The 14953-nt window shown below is 46.7% G+C and overlaps 1 long non-coding RNA gene across 1 annotated transcript in view; it reads left to right on the top strand.

Annotated features, from left to right (window-relative positions):
- The window catches only part of LOC118317697, an 86309-nt gene extending 71608 nt beyond the window's left edge, over positions 1-14701 (top strand). The window contains exon 4 of the long non-coding RNA XR_004795499.2: positions 14297-14701. This is a non-coding gene — a long non-coding RNA (uncharacterized LOC118317697). The remainder of the gene's footprint in view (positions 1-14296) is intronic.
- Positions 14702-14953: the final 252 nt, after the last annotated feature.

The following is a 14953-nucleotide window of genomic DNA, read 5'->3' as shown; positions in this document are numbered from 1 at the left end:
AACACTGGACCAGGTGATGGGTTTGCCCCTTTAAATTATGACCTATGAAGAAAATTCAGTTTGACAGATATTTACTAGTTATTTTTTCCGCTGTGGCGACGATATGAATTCGCAAGATGTTGATAGATGTTGTAGTTCGGGGGTAAACTGTTCCTTTAAGGAGTGGAGGGAGACTCTGAGGTGGAGGGGCTTGAAGGAGGAATGACTGGAGGAGGAAAAGAAAAAAGAGGGAGGCAGGGCAGGAGGGATGACTGGAGGGAGGGATGGCTGGAGGGAGGGATGGCTGGAGGGAGGGATGGGGGAGGGATGGAGGGAGGGATGGAGGGATGGCTGGAGGGAGGGATGGAGGGAGGGATGGAGGGAGGGATGGAGGGCAGTCACCTGTGGTGTGGGAATGGAGCAGTGCTCTCCACAGGGGTTGGTGGTCCCTTACTCCTCATCCCCCTTTTCACCTCCTCCTCCTCTCCTTTGGATACAGCTGCGGGAGGGGAGGGGAGGGGAGGGGAGGGGAGGGGAGGTGAACGCCGGGCGCACAGCGAGGGGGGATGAAGTGGCAGCAAAGTGACAAGAGACAGAAAAGACAGAGATCAGAATGGATGAGTGGATCAGAGGTGAGTCAGGTGGGCGCGCTGCTTCACCTCTGACAAGTGTGTACTTGTCACGTGGTATTATATATATATATATATATATATATATATATATATATATATATATATATTCTTTTCTTTCTTTTAAACTGACGCCAAGCGAAATACAGAATGTGGTATTTTCCCTGAATCATAGAAACTCGTGCAGTTACAAATCAAAGTGAATAATCTCTGTCCTCACTGCAATGAATCCAACCACAATCCAATCGATGTCTTTCAACGTCTTTCTTTCAGCGAAACTGCGAGTTGTGAACATGTTCTCTGTCCGCTGAGAATCAGGCAGCAGAATGTTGGTGACAACGCACACGAACTACACACGATGACGTACCGGTGCATGTGTGTGTGTGTGTGCTGCCCTCTGTCCCCTGGGCAGCTGCTTCCAGATGACCCCCGGCGGTGAGCTGTCACTGGACATCTATATCACACACACACACACACGCACACACACACACACACAGGTTTGTGTGCCTTTGCGTGTACATATGAGTGTGGTGGCCTCTTTTCTGCTTGGTTGGGATTCTGTCACAAGTATTCGGAGCGTCTCGCCGCCACACACACTGACGACCACTGACACTAACCACAGGAGATGGACAGACAGATGTACGTGTGTGTGTGTGTGTGTGTGTGTGTGTGTGTGTGTGTGCGTGTGTTTTGCGGATGTTAACGATGAGAGTTGTTGCTACAGCGCCGTCGAAATCCTGGTTCCTAAACGCTTACCAGCAGACACATGCATGGACACACTAATTCAGATAAATATTTGAAAATTTATACCTTTCTGACGCTTCTCACCTGCAACACATGTCTACGATGTAGCTTGTTAACCGGACAAGTAGGTAAATAAAATATACCAGAACCGGAGTGACAATTTCCTCTGTATGGTGTATTTAAAAAAAAAATTATTTAATACATTTTTCAGGGGAATAAAGCACAGATCTTGATTTAAAGAAAACCGGGGCTGATATTTATGAGGTTGTACAAATTGTTGCGGATCAAACTGCAGAATATTTTTCAGATTTCTTAAAATTATTTCTTTCACAACTTTTGTTTATTGTTGTCAAACTTCTGTCTTTCTAGTTGATATGTTTTCTGCTCTGTAACGCTGTGTTACGTTTATTTCTCTTGAGCACATACACGTAGTTAAGAGTGAAATATCTGTCACGTTGGTTTTCACTCTTTAGAACTTTGATTTTTATTTAGATTATGAGACCTCTTCCTTTTGCCTTTTACGTTTCTACAATAAGAATTAGACAATAATGTGTTGGGTTGTGCGACCCTGCCAGAGATATGAGCTCCACTAGTTAGTGTCATTACTTTATGAGCGTTCATAAAAAGGATGGACCTATAAACTTTAATCACCTGTCCCTTTGAAATTAAAGAGAGAGAAAAAGACAAGGGAGGGACAGACAGATGGACAGATAGACAGACAGACAGACAGAAGGACAGACAGACATACAGATGGACAGATAGACAGACAGACAGACAGACGGACAGACAGACAGACAGACAGACGGACGGACAGACAGACAGACAGACGGACAGACAGACAGAAGGACAGACAGACAGACAGATGGACAGAAAGACAGACAGACGGACAGACAGACGGACGGACAGACAGATGGACAGAAAGACAGACAGATAGACAGACAGACAGATGGATAGACAGACAGACAGACAGACAGACAGGCGGACAGACAGATGGACAGATAGACAGACAGACGGACAGACAGACAGACAGACAGACAGATGGACAGACGGACAGAAAGACAGACAGACAGACAGATGGACAGACAGACGGACGGACGGACGGACAGATGGACAGAAAGACAGACAGACAGACAGACGGACGGACACACAGAAGGACAGAAAGACAGACAGACAGACAGACAGACATATGGACAGGAAGTGAGAACGTTTCTGACTCGTTCTGCTTTGCTCATGTCTGACAGAGTTTTCCGGCAATCTCCACTAATCTGTTGAAACAATGTGCTGAGGTGTGTGTGTGTGTGCGTGTGTGTGTGTGTGTGTGTGTGTGTGTGTGTGTGTGTGTGTGTGTGTGTGTTTGTGTGTGCGTGCGTGCGTGCGTGTGTGTGTCTCGGGTAAGGTGGGGCAGGGTCCCACACCACCGTGATTGGGGTCAGAGGTTGTCAGGGAACCAGGGAGCTGTCATGCTCCATTACGTTGTGCTGTGGGACAGAACTAAAACCAGAGTGAGGCACAGTGAAACTTTTTTTTTGTTGTTTTTTTTGTCCACTTAACAGCCCCATCCTGCACTCGCCTGGACACTCACAGGCTGTGCACGGCCACGCGTGAACTCCCACGTACACACGCATGCACAATACTGTACAGGGCAGGGTTCGTCACACTGAGGAGGAGAATACAAAATGTGTCTCATCGTCACTGTATAAATGGAATTGGTTCATTGTGACGTAATAAACTGTCTGAAAGCTTAAACTAAATGAAACACCTCCGAAACGACACCTGAGGTAGCTACCGCCCTCCAGTTGACTGCAATCAATAAAAATCATTTACTGTCCCATATTCTCTTGACTTCCTGTCATAATCTCAACGTCGGAGCCTCACGATCAGAACTAACTGTCATTTCATTTCTTGTTAGGAAGTGCGTTTATTTTCTCAACACAGTTTTGTCGCCAAAGTTATTTTTCGGTCGACCCAGAAGCTGAAGCAATAATTTCACTTAATATAATTTCGATTATTAGACATACAGTTCATTTTGTCTTCTAGATTCCTACTATGGGAACTTGACAATCATGGGTGGGATTGTTCGGTCTGGGCGGACGTATGAAACTGTCCTAATCGATCAAATGAAACAGATTTTTAAAAATTGACTAAGAATTACATACACATTTCATACTCAGCTTTTGTTTTTTTGTTATTTCCCAAGAGTCTGAAGCACAATAATTCACTTCGAACTTCCGTTTGAGACAGTCATGCTCTCGACCTCATCTGATTATTGTAACTTTTCTTTGCCGAACATCACTGATATCGTACGTCGGCTGCAGGGGGATAAAAATCCAGCCCTTTATTTTTTTAGCGCCGCAGGACGAAGTCAGAATCCGACCCACCTGAAGAATGTCTGCCTCTCTCTCTCTCTCGCTCTGATGCAACGCTCCGCCTCGCACCAGTGTGAAGATGACCACTGCAAGAATGTTGATCTCAAAAGGTTTTGTAATGGGTTCGTCCTCCTCGCTATTCGGAGGCAACTTCCCACCGCCTGCTCACCGACCGCCTCCCCTGACAGAAGGTGCTCGCGGCTGTCCGCGGCCTATCCATCACTCCCGCAGGGCCCGGCTGACTCCACGTCTGCTGCCCTCCGCAGAGAGACGCGCCATGTGACGACGGAGCGCACGGTCGGCTCGGGGCAGCAGGTGTGTGTGTGTGTGCAGAGAGACACACACACACACACACACACACAGAGTCTTTCATCTTTCATCCCGTCGGGGTCGAGTCACGATACGATCGATCGGTTGGATGACTGAATTTCGTGTGCTGGCTTCTGCAGGTGAGATTGGTGAGAGTGGTTCCCCTCAAATTGTCCGAACAGTGAGTCAAAACCAGACAAACTAAGAAACTTTAGGGTCTTTTTAAACTTCATTGGTCAAACAAGGCGGCGGCGGTGTCGAGCGTCCCGATCAAAGGACTTTGCAGCGCAGCCAGCTCGGGAGCATTTTGAGCGCCACCGCGTAGAAGCCTTGAAATAAAACAAGTGCCCTTCCCCCGACTCCGCCGTTCCAAACCTGCCACAGTCACGAACATACCTCCATCAACTGTTGAACAACGTCGCCCCTTTGAGCAACCTGCTCAGGGCACTAAGGTGAACCGCGAGCGCCGCCGGCGTCGTCGAGGACGTCGGGATTTCCACCGGGTCTGTGTGAACTTGGGCGGTGATGTTGCAAGCTGCTCCTGAGCAAGCAGCTCATGTTTAGTCCCAGTCCAGTGGAAAAAAACCTGCCCAACCTGCTCGCCACACTCTGTCTGCGCTGTGTGTGTGTGTGTGTGTGTGTGTGTGTGTGTGGGCTCCTTACCTCACTGCGTGCTGTAGGAAAAAAACATCCGAACATTCATCAAAACAGCACGACAAGGATGGAGATAAGGCCGCTCTGTTTTGGTATGACGAGGTCTGTTTTTGGAGCGCGTTCCCCCTCGGAGTTCAGAGAGAGAGAGAGGGTTTCAGGCTGCGACTAGTCTCGCGGCCGCATGCGGCCACCGAATCAGACGTGTGTCTTTGATCGGGGCTCCTCTGGAGGCCAGATAAGGAGCCTGGGCCCGAGTTGTTTGTGTGTGGTTTTCAAGCTGCAGCTTTCAAGGCATCTCAGTCGCCCCCGCCCCCCCCCCGAAGTCAGATAACAGCACATTAAAGGCCGGTGCAGCCCGAGCGGCGTTATGAGCTGAGTCGCCGTCATAGCAACGGGGACCAATGTAAGGCAGCGAATCCTACAGACAAAATGTCCAAAGTGGTTCTGTTTGTCAGAGCCGTCCAAGACCTCCATCCTCTGGTGATCTGTGGTTATCTCCCTATCTGAGTATTGAGTCGCCCAAGCAACCTCGTACTAACCCTAAACAGTTCTCCCACTGCGGGAACTCCCGTAACCCCCGACACCCACCACCCAGGTTTTGTGGAAGATGACGTCTCTTCAAACCAACTTGCAGAAATGGGAAAACCATCACGTAGCAAATTAAACCTGTTCGAGTGTTGGGCCTAAAAATCCGTCCTGTTCAGAAACAAGTTGGCACGGAGCGTTGGACACATTCAATATCATTTATTCAGCGTATTCTTTATTTTTTCTAAATGTCCGCGGCCAGCAGTCGGACAGCTTAGCTTGGCATGAAGACTGGAGGCAGGAGCTTCTGTCAGACATGCGCTCACGTGCGGACATTTTGCGGATTTTTTTCTCCCAAAAATGTGAGAACGCAAACGTCCGCAAATGTTGCTTGGGACATTTCGAGGTATGTCTGCGACCGGGAACACGTGACCAACAACCAGATAGGAGATGATGATGGCGGGCAACGACGTCTCATCGCACATATTTTCTTTGATTTTACCCTTTTAAAGCATTCACATGCAGCGATTAATTGGGTGACGGTTGTGGTTACGTTGTGGTTACGTTGTGGTTACGGTTGTGGTTACGGTTGTGGTTACGGTTGTGGTTACGGTTGTGGTTATGTTGTGGTTACGGTTGTGGTTACGGTTGTGGTTATGGTTGTGGTTACGGTTGTGGTTACGGTTGTGGTTATGTTGTGGTTATGGTTGTGGTTACGTTGTGGTTGCGTTGTGGTTACGGTTGTGGTTACGTTGTGGTTACGGTTGTGGTTACGTTGTGGTTACGTTGTGGTTACGGTTGTGGTTACGTTGTGGTTACGTTGTGGTTACGGTTGTGGTTGCGTTGTGGTTACGGTTGTGGTTACGTTGTGGTTATGTTGTGGTTATGGTTGTGGTTACGTTGTGGTTACGGTTGTGGTTACGGTTGTGGTTATGTTGTGGTTACGTTGTGGTTACGGTTGTGGTTACGTTGTGGTTACGTTGTGGTTACGTTGTGGTTATGACCTCACGACCTCAACCACGGCTCGACATTTTGGTTACGTTGTGGTTACGGTTGTGGTTACGTTGTGGTTACGTTGTGGTTACGGTTGTGGTTGCGTTGTGGTTACGGTTGTGGTTACGTTGTGGTTATGTTGTGGTTACGTTGTGGTTACGTTGTGGTTACGGTTGTGGTTACGTTGTGGTTACGTTGTGGTTACGTTGTGGTTGCGTTGTGGTTACGTTGTGGTTACGTTGTGGTTACGTTGTGGTTATGACCTCACGACCTCAACCACGGCTCGACATTTTCCTTAACAGACCCCTAGTAAAATCTCAAGAAGATGAGGTCGTGTGGGCGCGTCTGACTCGGAAAATCCGTACCCGAATTCTGAAAACAGCTGCAGAGCGATGCGACCTCCCGTTAGCTCACCAAAGAATGGTGCACAGCACGTCGCCGTAGAACTGCAGCTTGTCAACTATCAAGCGAACCTGCGGCACGTTCACATGTTGGCAAAAACACATTTCCAACTACGGACGAACACGTGGCGACGCATGACTGGGATTTTAAAAATATATCCACATGGAGCCTTCTGCTCTTTTCATGCAGGGAAACTAAACTTGTAAGTGGGAGTGTTAAAAAAAATGTTTGATGAGGGACGGGCCCACGACTTAAAGATGTCCAAAGTTTTCTCTCTTTCTTTCTTAATGTTAAGTCTTTCATCTCTCCCTCCCGGAGACATTTTAATATGTTGCACATTAGCCGCAGAGACGGTGTCGGAGGCGACGGACCAACGCGTGCGCGGCGGAGGCGTGTAATTGTGCCGTCGCTCGACTCGGCGGTTTGTTTTTTTTCTTCCCCCGAGCCGCGAGATGATTGGAGCAGATAAGAGGAGCCTCTAAATATAAAAATTGTGGAATCATTAAAACCATGTAAATATTCCCCGGCAATCCCTTTACACTAATCCTCACCGTGGCCAATGAAACCATTCATTAGAAAAATCATCAGCTTTGCAACATTCCAAGATTTTTTTTTTACTTTATACATGCGGGACAGAGTGTGTGTGTACACATATCCTTGATGTGTACTGCTTATTAGTTTTTAATTTAGGTATAACTGACAACATCAGGTCTAATCCTTTCCGAGTTGAAAATATCTGACATTGTTTATTTCTTAGATTGGAAATCGCAATCTGCCTTTTTGACATCTTCATATTCGTGGCCCAGCTTCAAGGGCGAGAAACTTTTCAATTTTTCAACCATATTTTTTTTCTTCATATATACCTGATTCAAGAGGTCTCTCGTCTAATCGAGGTTGAGGTTGGACGGGTCATTCAAAAAGTACAGATTTTCCTTCTGGGGACGTATTTAGGTGACGTAAGGACTTGAAAACACACTTGTGTACATCTTGTGTAGAGCGAGGTAGGGCTACAGGTAATTACTATCTTCGTTATCGAGTCATATTTAAGTGTATCGCGTGTGCTGGTTTCCTTGGGCCAAACGTTATGTCATTGAATGTCTTCCTCTGTCTGAATGACAGCACAAACAGATCTTCGGTTTATTAGAATGTACTGGTTAAGGCAAATTATCAGGTCATCAATTAATTATAATGAAAATGAGGGGGGAAAGTTCACATAGGGTCTCAGAGCGCCTTCACGCCTACCCTGATTGGTTCAGACCAACAGAACAAAAATTGAGTCGGACCATAAGAGGTGGTGTCGGTCACGAAAAGCAATCCTGCGATTTCCGCAGGATTGCTTTGAGCCTTCGCCTCAGACAATGTGTTTGAGCGATGAGGACGTTCCTCCTTGGCGCATTAGTGGCAACAAATATAGCATCGTGAACCGGTTCACGGGGACGTCAGACGGACGCACGTCTACAAATCAATCAACGCAGGGAACAGGCAGACGCAGCCAACGTGGGTAACGATGACAGGATGTATGAAGTCATACAAAATTCTTTAGCGCTCCTCCCTAAATTGCAATGTAAAACTAAAACCAACCGGGCTCAAATGTAAACGATGTAACACGAACCATGGTATCGGACTGTCCGGCACTGTTAAAAAAACACCTTTCCACTGATCCAGAAAAGAAAGTGGCTTATTGTGAAGAGGAAAAGGTTTTAAAGATTAAACGTTTCATGTTGAAAATTTGAAAACCGGGACAAGTTGAGTTTGTGGTTTGGTGCGATGCAAGGACACACACACACACACACACACACACCTTCCACCAAGATGGAGGAGAGGGCTTCCATTTCAGGCCAAGAGGTGGGTATCGGTGAACCTTCCCCCAGGTATGTGTGTATGTGTGCGTGTGTGTGTGTGCGTGTGTGTGTGAGCGAGAGAGAGAGAGAGAGAGAGAGAGAGAGAGAGAGAGAGAGAGAGAGAGAGAGAGAGAGAGAGAGAGAGAGGCTCCCTCCTTGGCAGCCGGTTTGGGGAAAGATTATCTTGACAAATTGGATAAACATCTTGTGTGTGACAGGATGCTGATGGAGGGTCCGCCTGCCCACACACACACACACACACGCACACACACATAGTTACACACACCTGGGGTAGTTGGTTTGTTTAGCCGCAGACCGTGTGTGTGTGTGTGTGTGTGTGTGTGTGTGTGTGTGTGTGTGTGTGTGTGTGTGAGAGAGAGCCCAGCCTTAAGGCAGGTAACAACAGGTCTCCCTCCTCAAACAGAGCATGCAGGTTCTCAGGTGTGTCGGCCTGCTCTGCTTCAAATACTCCGCCTCCTCAGTCCGTGCGTGTTTGTGGGCGTGCACGTGTGGAGAGTGGCACAAGGTAGAGCTCAGTGGTGCATTCAACATTACGTCGCACGTATCAAATTTTGTGTGCATGTGTAAAATCCCTTGATTACGCCACGCAGAGTTTAAGTACTTTTGTTTCCTATGGATTCTATGTATTCCTATGATGCAATGTGTCTGTAGTTGTATTTTTTTGTGGTTTTTATTATGACATTATGCAGCTGGGTTCAAACAGTGGACATTACGTGGCATGTGTCTAATGGGCTACTGGGACAGCCTGACAAGGTTCAGTAAGACTGAGATTGAATAAAACAACAACAACAACAACAACAACAACAACTAGCACATGGATTATGAAAGAAAAATATACCACTAAATTGCATTCTGGCAAGTGTAGGATCCAGTCCGGGGTAAAAACTAAAGATGTCTCAGCGTTTGACCCGTCAGTTTTAAATATTTCTTACAGTTTATCTTGCCTATCAAAGCTATAACCAGGTATTACTATAAGGTCCAGGTCAATGGTAATTTTAATACGACTAACTACTGCTGTGTTCAGCCAGTAAGGGTCGTAGGTTTTATAAGTTCAGGACTTGTCTCTGGACTGTACCTGCGACAAGGCCTCGGTCCATATCCTGTAAAGTATTAAAGGATTATTGACAACTCTCATCGTTCTTTCAGTGTGCGATATAGTCTTGAGCTGCCAGTTGAACTGGTCAGACGTGCGTACACCTTTAGTTCGTATCTGAAGGGGGGTTTTAAAGTGTAGGTGGGGTTTAGCTCTGGGACACATGCGTGCACATACGACTGCGGACGCATGGAGTCACGGCGAGGTCAGCGCATCCTCTTTTAGCCCCGCTTTGACGGGCGCGTCGCTTTTTTTAAATCCAGGATTTGGCGATTCGCTATCGCCGTCAAACTCTCTTCTTCTTCTTCTTCTACAGTGTCTCTCCGTATCGTTCCATTTCCTCTCTGCTCCACAGGGGGTTCAAAGCGTTCACATTTGGAGGATTTCCAGGGCCATTTTTTAATTGGTGGTCTTAATTAAGCCAACAGCCAAGCTCCCAACTTAACCCCTGTGTCTGTGTGTGTGTGTGTGTGTGTGTGTGTGTGTGTGTGTGTGTGTGTGTGTGTGTTGATGTAGAGGTCACAGGCTTTACTGGTAGCATAGCAATGCAATCTTTGATACTAATTCACACTTCACCGACGCTCTTATCAAACATCTGAAGGTCCATGTTTGCCTGTTTTTTCCCCCTTCACAGCAAAATACTTGGAATTTGAGATATTTCAACCAACCAAATACTCACGTACCTCATGGAACAGATTTGCCAAGTCACAATGTTTGTGTAGGGCCAAAAAATATATGAATCTATTTCAGGCAATCTAACAAAATCATAAATCTAGTTTTTGTTTTTTTACAGTATCAGCAGCAGCAATAGATGTTTTTGGGATAATTGAGAATAACCATGACAATAGCACAACTTTCACATCACATGTGACAGTGCTGTGGTTATTAGGCTTTTACTTTGGTAAATTGTGCGTAGAGCGCTGCCAGGGAGAACAACTGTGGAGATGTTGAGTTTTGTGACAATCCCACAAGGATGCGTGGAACGTGCGACTATTTGAAAAATATAAAAATAAAAAACCTGAACCGCCGGCATCAAGAGAGGGAACCAGTCAGAACCACTGCGATCGATCGCCACCAGGCAGCGGAGGAAGCTCGAGAGGAGCGAAGGCCTTTACAAAGAGCAGACTCGTGTTTCACCACTGAACTGTGCATTCTGATTGGGACGTTCTTTGGCAAATACAGACGCAGCATTGCGAGTGAGTCTGAAAAAATATTTAGTATTAAGAAGAAAAGGAAGATGAGATGTGGGGGTCACACTGGGTCGTGTGTCGACGTCAGTGGACCATGGGGAGGTCACAGAGTGGTGGGGATGGAATTCTCCTCTCGAAAAAGAAGGATAAAGAAGATACAGTGCTCCTTATTCTGGTTTTGGCAAACGATGGTGAATGTAGACTCTCGACACACACGTGCACACACACACACACACACACACAACCGCACACACACACGCACTCTTAATACAACCACTGTTGTCAAAACCGACTCAGTACAATGTTGCCAGTCTGTGCTTTGCTAAAAATACTCCAAGCAACTCAACATAGTCCGTCTAGTGTGTGTGTGTGTGTGTGTGTGTGTGTGTGTGTGTGTGGGTGTGCGTGCGTGCGTGCGTGCATGCGCGCATTTAAAAGAGGCCACTAATGAACCAACAAAGAGCTTTGCGGAAGAGAGAGGAGAAGGACAAAAAAGAGGGAACAGAGGAGACGAGCGGCGACAAAACGCCACAGAGAGAAAAGGTCAAACGGAGACAAAGACGGTACACGGACGGACGAGAGTTCGGGATCTGAACAGAGCGGAGTCGCGACGAGGAAGAATAAACGACACCACGTACCGAGGCACAACTTCTTCACTGTGTTTGCGTACAGTCAGTGTGTGGTTGTACCATCAAGCAGTTATAAATCAGTGGGTGGATCTTTTCTGTCATTTGTTCAAATTAGTTTTGCCTCGCGCAGGATCTCGTTGAGTTTTGATCAACTCAGTTTTGCACATGATACTATTAATGTACTGTAGTATATTAAGACTGATGTCTGAAGTCCTGACTTTGATTCTGACTGACGCCAAGATCAAATGTGCTGCATTGATCTGGTAGATTTATGAAACATTTGTCGGCCACACAGATCAATAACAATATGAGCCCAGATGTGGACATCGCCATGTTGGGTCTGATGAGAAGGTTCTGCGGGTCGAGTTCTGCAGGACTGGGTCTGGTTTTTTTTCCCCCTGAGGTACTTCAGTGCTAATTTACAGCTTACACACAGGAAATGACCTTAATCCCCCCGAGCTTCCCCCGTAACCTACAAACTCTTTCTGCTCTTCATGCTCCAAATGAACGGGCAACACACACACACACATCCTCACACACACAAACACACACACACACGCATCCTCACACACACACACACACACACACACACGCATCCTCACATACACACACACACACACACACACACACACACACACACACACACACGCATCCTCACACACAACTACACACACACACACACACATCCTCACACACACACACACACACACACACACACGCATCCTCACACACAACTACACACACACACACACACACACGCATCCTCTCACACACACACACACACACACACACACACACATCCTCACACACAACTACACACACACACACACACACACACACACACATACAGTCCTGAGCTGCTCAGTGGTCAATGTTGAAGGAGATCCCGTTCGAGGTGATTAAGCTTTGTCTTCAGGACAACAGAGAAATAATCCCAGACACTCTGACATCACACCCACCGGGACGGACCGGAATATCTCAGTGGCTGTTCAGCTTCCGGAGATGTTAAAACCTTAACAAGGAATATTCATCTCCATATTCCTCTTTGTGGAAACATGACAGGTTTAGCTTCTGTGGTGGATTGATGGTCCCGGTGTTAATTCGGCTGCACCGGAGCAATACATCTAAAGTCATGTTTGGTTTTCGTCGGCGTCTTTGTGAATCCAAACCCGTGAGTCTGGTTTTTCGGGTCGTCGCACCTCGGTGATGACCTGGCGGAGGCTGTCAGTGGCCGACGACACTCAGCGAAGCGGCGGCGTCCTCCTGTGAGACGCCTCTCGGCCTGTTTCTAAGTGGTTATTAATGTGGTGTCTGTTGCCAAGGTGACACAGCATCCACCAAAATGATGGTTTTGATTTGTTTGGGGCGGCACCTATCATCCCATTTTGAGAAAAGAAAGCGTAAAAACATACGCGCACAAATTTTTACAAGTGGCGCAGTTGGATTTTTCACATGGGCACAGCCCAAACAACCCTGGAAATAACAAGCGCTACATGTTCTGCACTGTACGTGACTGCATGGGAGGAGGGAGACGGGTAATAACTGTGACAAAGGGACTTCAGAGGGAAAAAGGCCCAGAGGCTGGAGCCCCGGAGGGAGATGGGGAGGAGACACGGGGACATGTCACGTCTGTGAATTCTCTTCCTGTTGTGACGAGGAGAAAAGAGTCTTGTCCGCTGTTTGTCTCTCACACTGAGAGCGTATTGTGTTTTGTGTGTGTGTGCGGTGATCAATGCCATCAACTCCAGTCACTGTCTGCACTTCATTAGGCCTCTGTGCTCTCGGGGGGAGAGACACGAGCGGCTCGACGAAGTCTGATGTGACCGTGGTGTTGATTTTGTCATTTTCAGATTTGGTCTTCGACTAACTGCGAAAAAAAACAATTGACAGATTAATCGATGATACAAATAATCGTGAGTTGCAGCAATACAACTCTTCAAGCTTTGCATCTCTTTAATTTCTCACACACACTTTATCAACCCAGGGAAAATGTGTATTAATAGATACAGAGAGACATCACATTGTCTCGTCGCTCGTACAAGTGCAAATATTGATATCAAATATTGACTCCCTATGATATAATATAATAACATAAAGGAAGCTTCTATAGAAACATTGAAATGTGACAGAAAATTATTATTTACAAATGCTTTAGGATTTGTAATTGAATCTTAGCGTCGTGCAGACATAACGTAGTAGCTTGTGCATGAATATTGTGCTCAGTTATACAGCATGAGACTAATGAATATAATATATATAAGTGAAATTGTAAAAGCTAAATTATGAGTTTAAACGTAAAGACAGCTGAGCTCAGTGCAGACAGAGGCTCAGTGTCTGAGTCTGTCGTTGGGGTAGAAGCGGTGTGCGACCTGTCTGTCTGCCTGCCTGTCTGTCTGCCCGCTCGTCTCCCTCCCACCAATCTAAAAGATAATTAGCAGGAGTCTCCTTCAAGGGTGAAATCAAATTTTTAATTTTATGCTTTAGCGGCGGCACAAAGAGCGAGCGGCGAGGAGGGAGAAAGACAGGTGCCTCCTCACTGACCTTACAGCCCAACTGTAATAATGTTAAACCATTTCTCTTCTTCTCCCGCTTTCCCGTTCTACTGCGTGTGTGTGAGCGTGTGTGTGTTTGTGTGTGTGTGTGTGTGTGTGTGAGAGACACAGTGGTGAGATGAAGAGAGTATTCCAGAGGGCTTAAGGGCATTTCACAATGTTAAAGGGGCAAGTTTTCAATTACAGTGTGTGTGTGTGTGTGTGTGTATCAGTGTGTGTGTGTGTGTGTGTTCACATGCTCTATGACAAACCTCTGAACCACCTTTACCTCTCTGCCACTCGCTGGCCTGCACGGTATCACACTTTCTTTCTTTTTTTGACGGGATAAAATGAAACACAGTTTTTGTTTTTTCATTGACTATCTCCAAGGCGACATCCACATCACTACGTTTTCGTTTCGGAACGCCGCAAATCGCCGCTGCTACGTTTCCGCCTGCCGTCCACACTACTCCAAAGAAACTGGGAAGTTTGGAAAACGCTGCTCGACCATGTTCCAGTTTGAGAACCCTGAGCTGCGTCGTACTATGGACTGTTGGAAAGGCCTTCGCTTCCTGATCGGTTCTCATCCACCACGTAGAGTCAAAACGTTGCAAATGCTCATTTCAACTAGTTCCATCTCGCCGTCTTACTCTTCATCATTACCGTTTCTCCTCCGCAGTATGTTCTGTAACTAAGCAACCAACTGCAGAGTAGACAATCTGCTTCCTGTTTACACAGGTACGCACACGCTCCGTGTACAAACACGCACACACACACTCTCACACACACATACACACACACACACACACACTCACACACACTCACACACACACACACACACACACACACACACACACACACACTCTCACGCACACACAAACACGCACACACACACACACACACATTTTGCAAACTGTCGCCTCTCAACATTGTTTTTTGCATTAAAAGTTGAATACACTGTGAACCAGTTGTTCATTCATCGATCGGCAGCAGCAGAGACAGATGTCAGTCAAATAGGATCCATTGTGTCATGATTTCAGAGTAATG

This window comes from Scophthalmus maximus, chromosome 13 (assembly GCF_022379125.1).
Source record: "Scophthalmus maximus strain ysfricsl-2021 chromosome 13, ASM2237912v1, whole genome shotgun sequence".
Lineage (NCBI taxonomy): Eukaryota > Metazoa > Chordata > Actinopteri > Pleuronectiformes > Scophthalmidae > Scophthalmus > Scophthalmus maximus.
The sequence above is the reverse complement of the archived record's forward strand: the minus strand, read 5'-3'. Positions and strand labels throughout refer to the sequence as shown.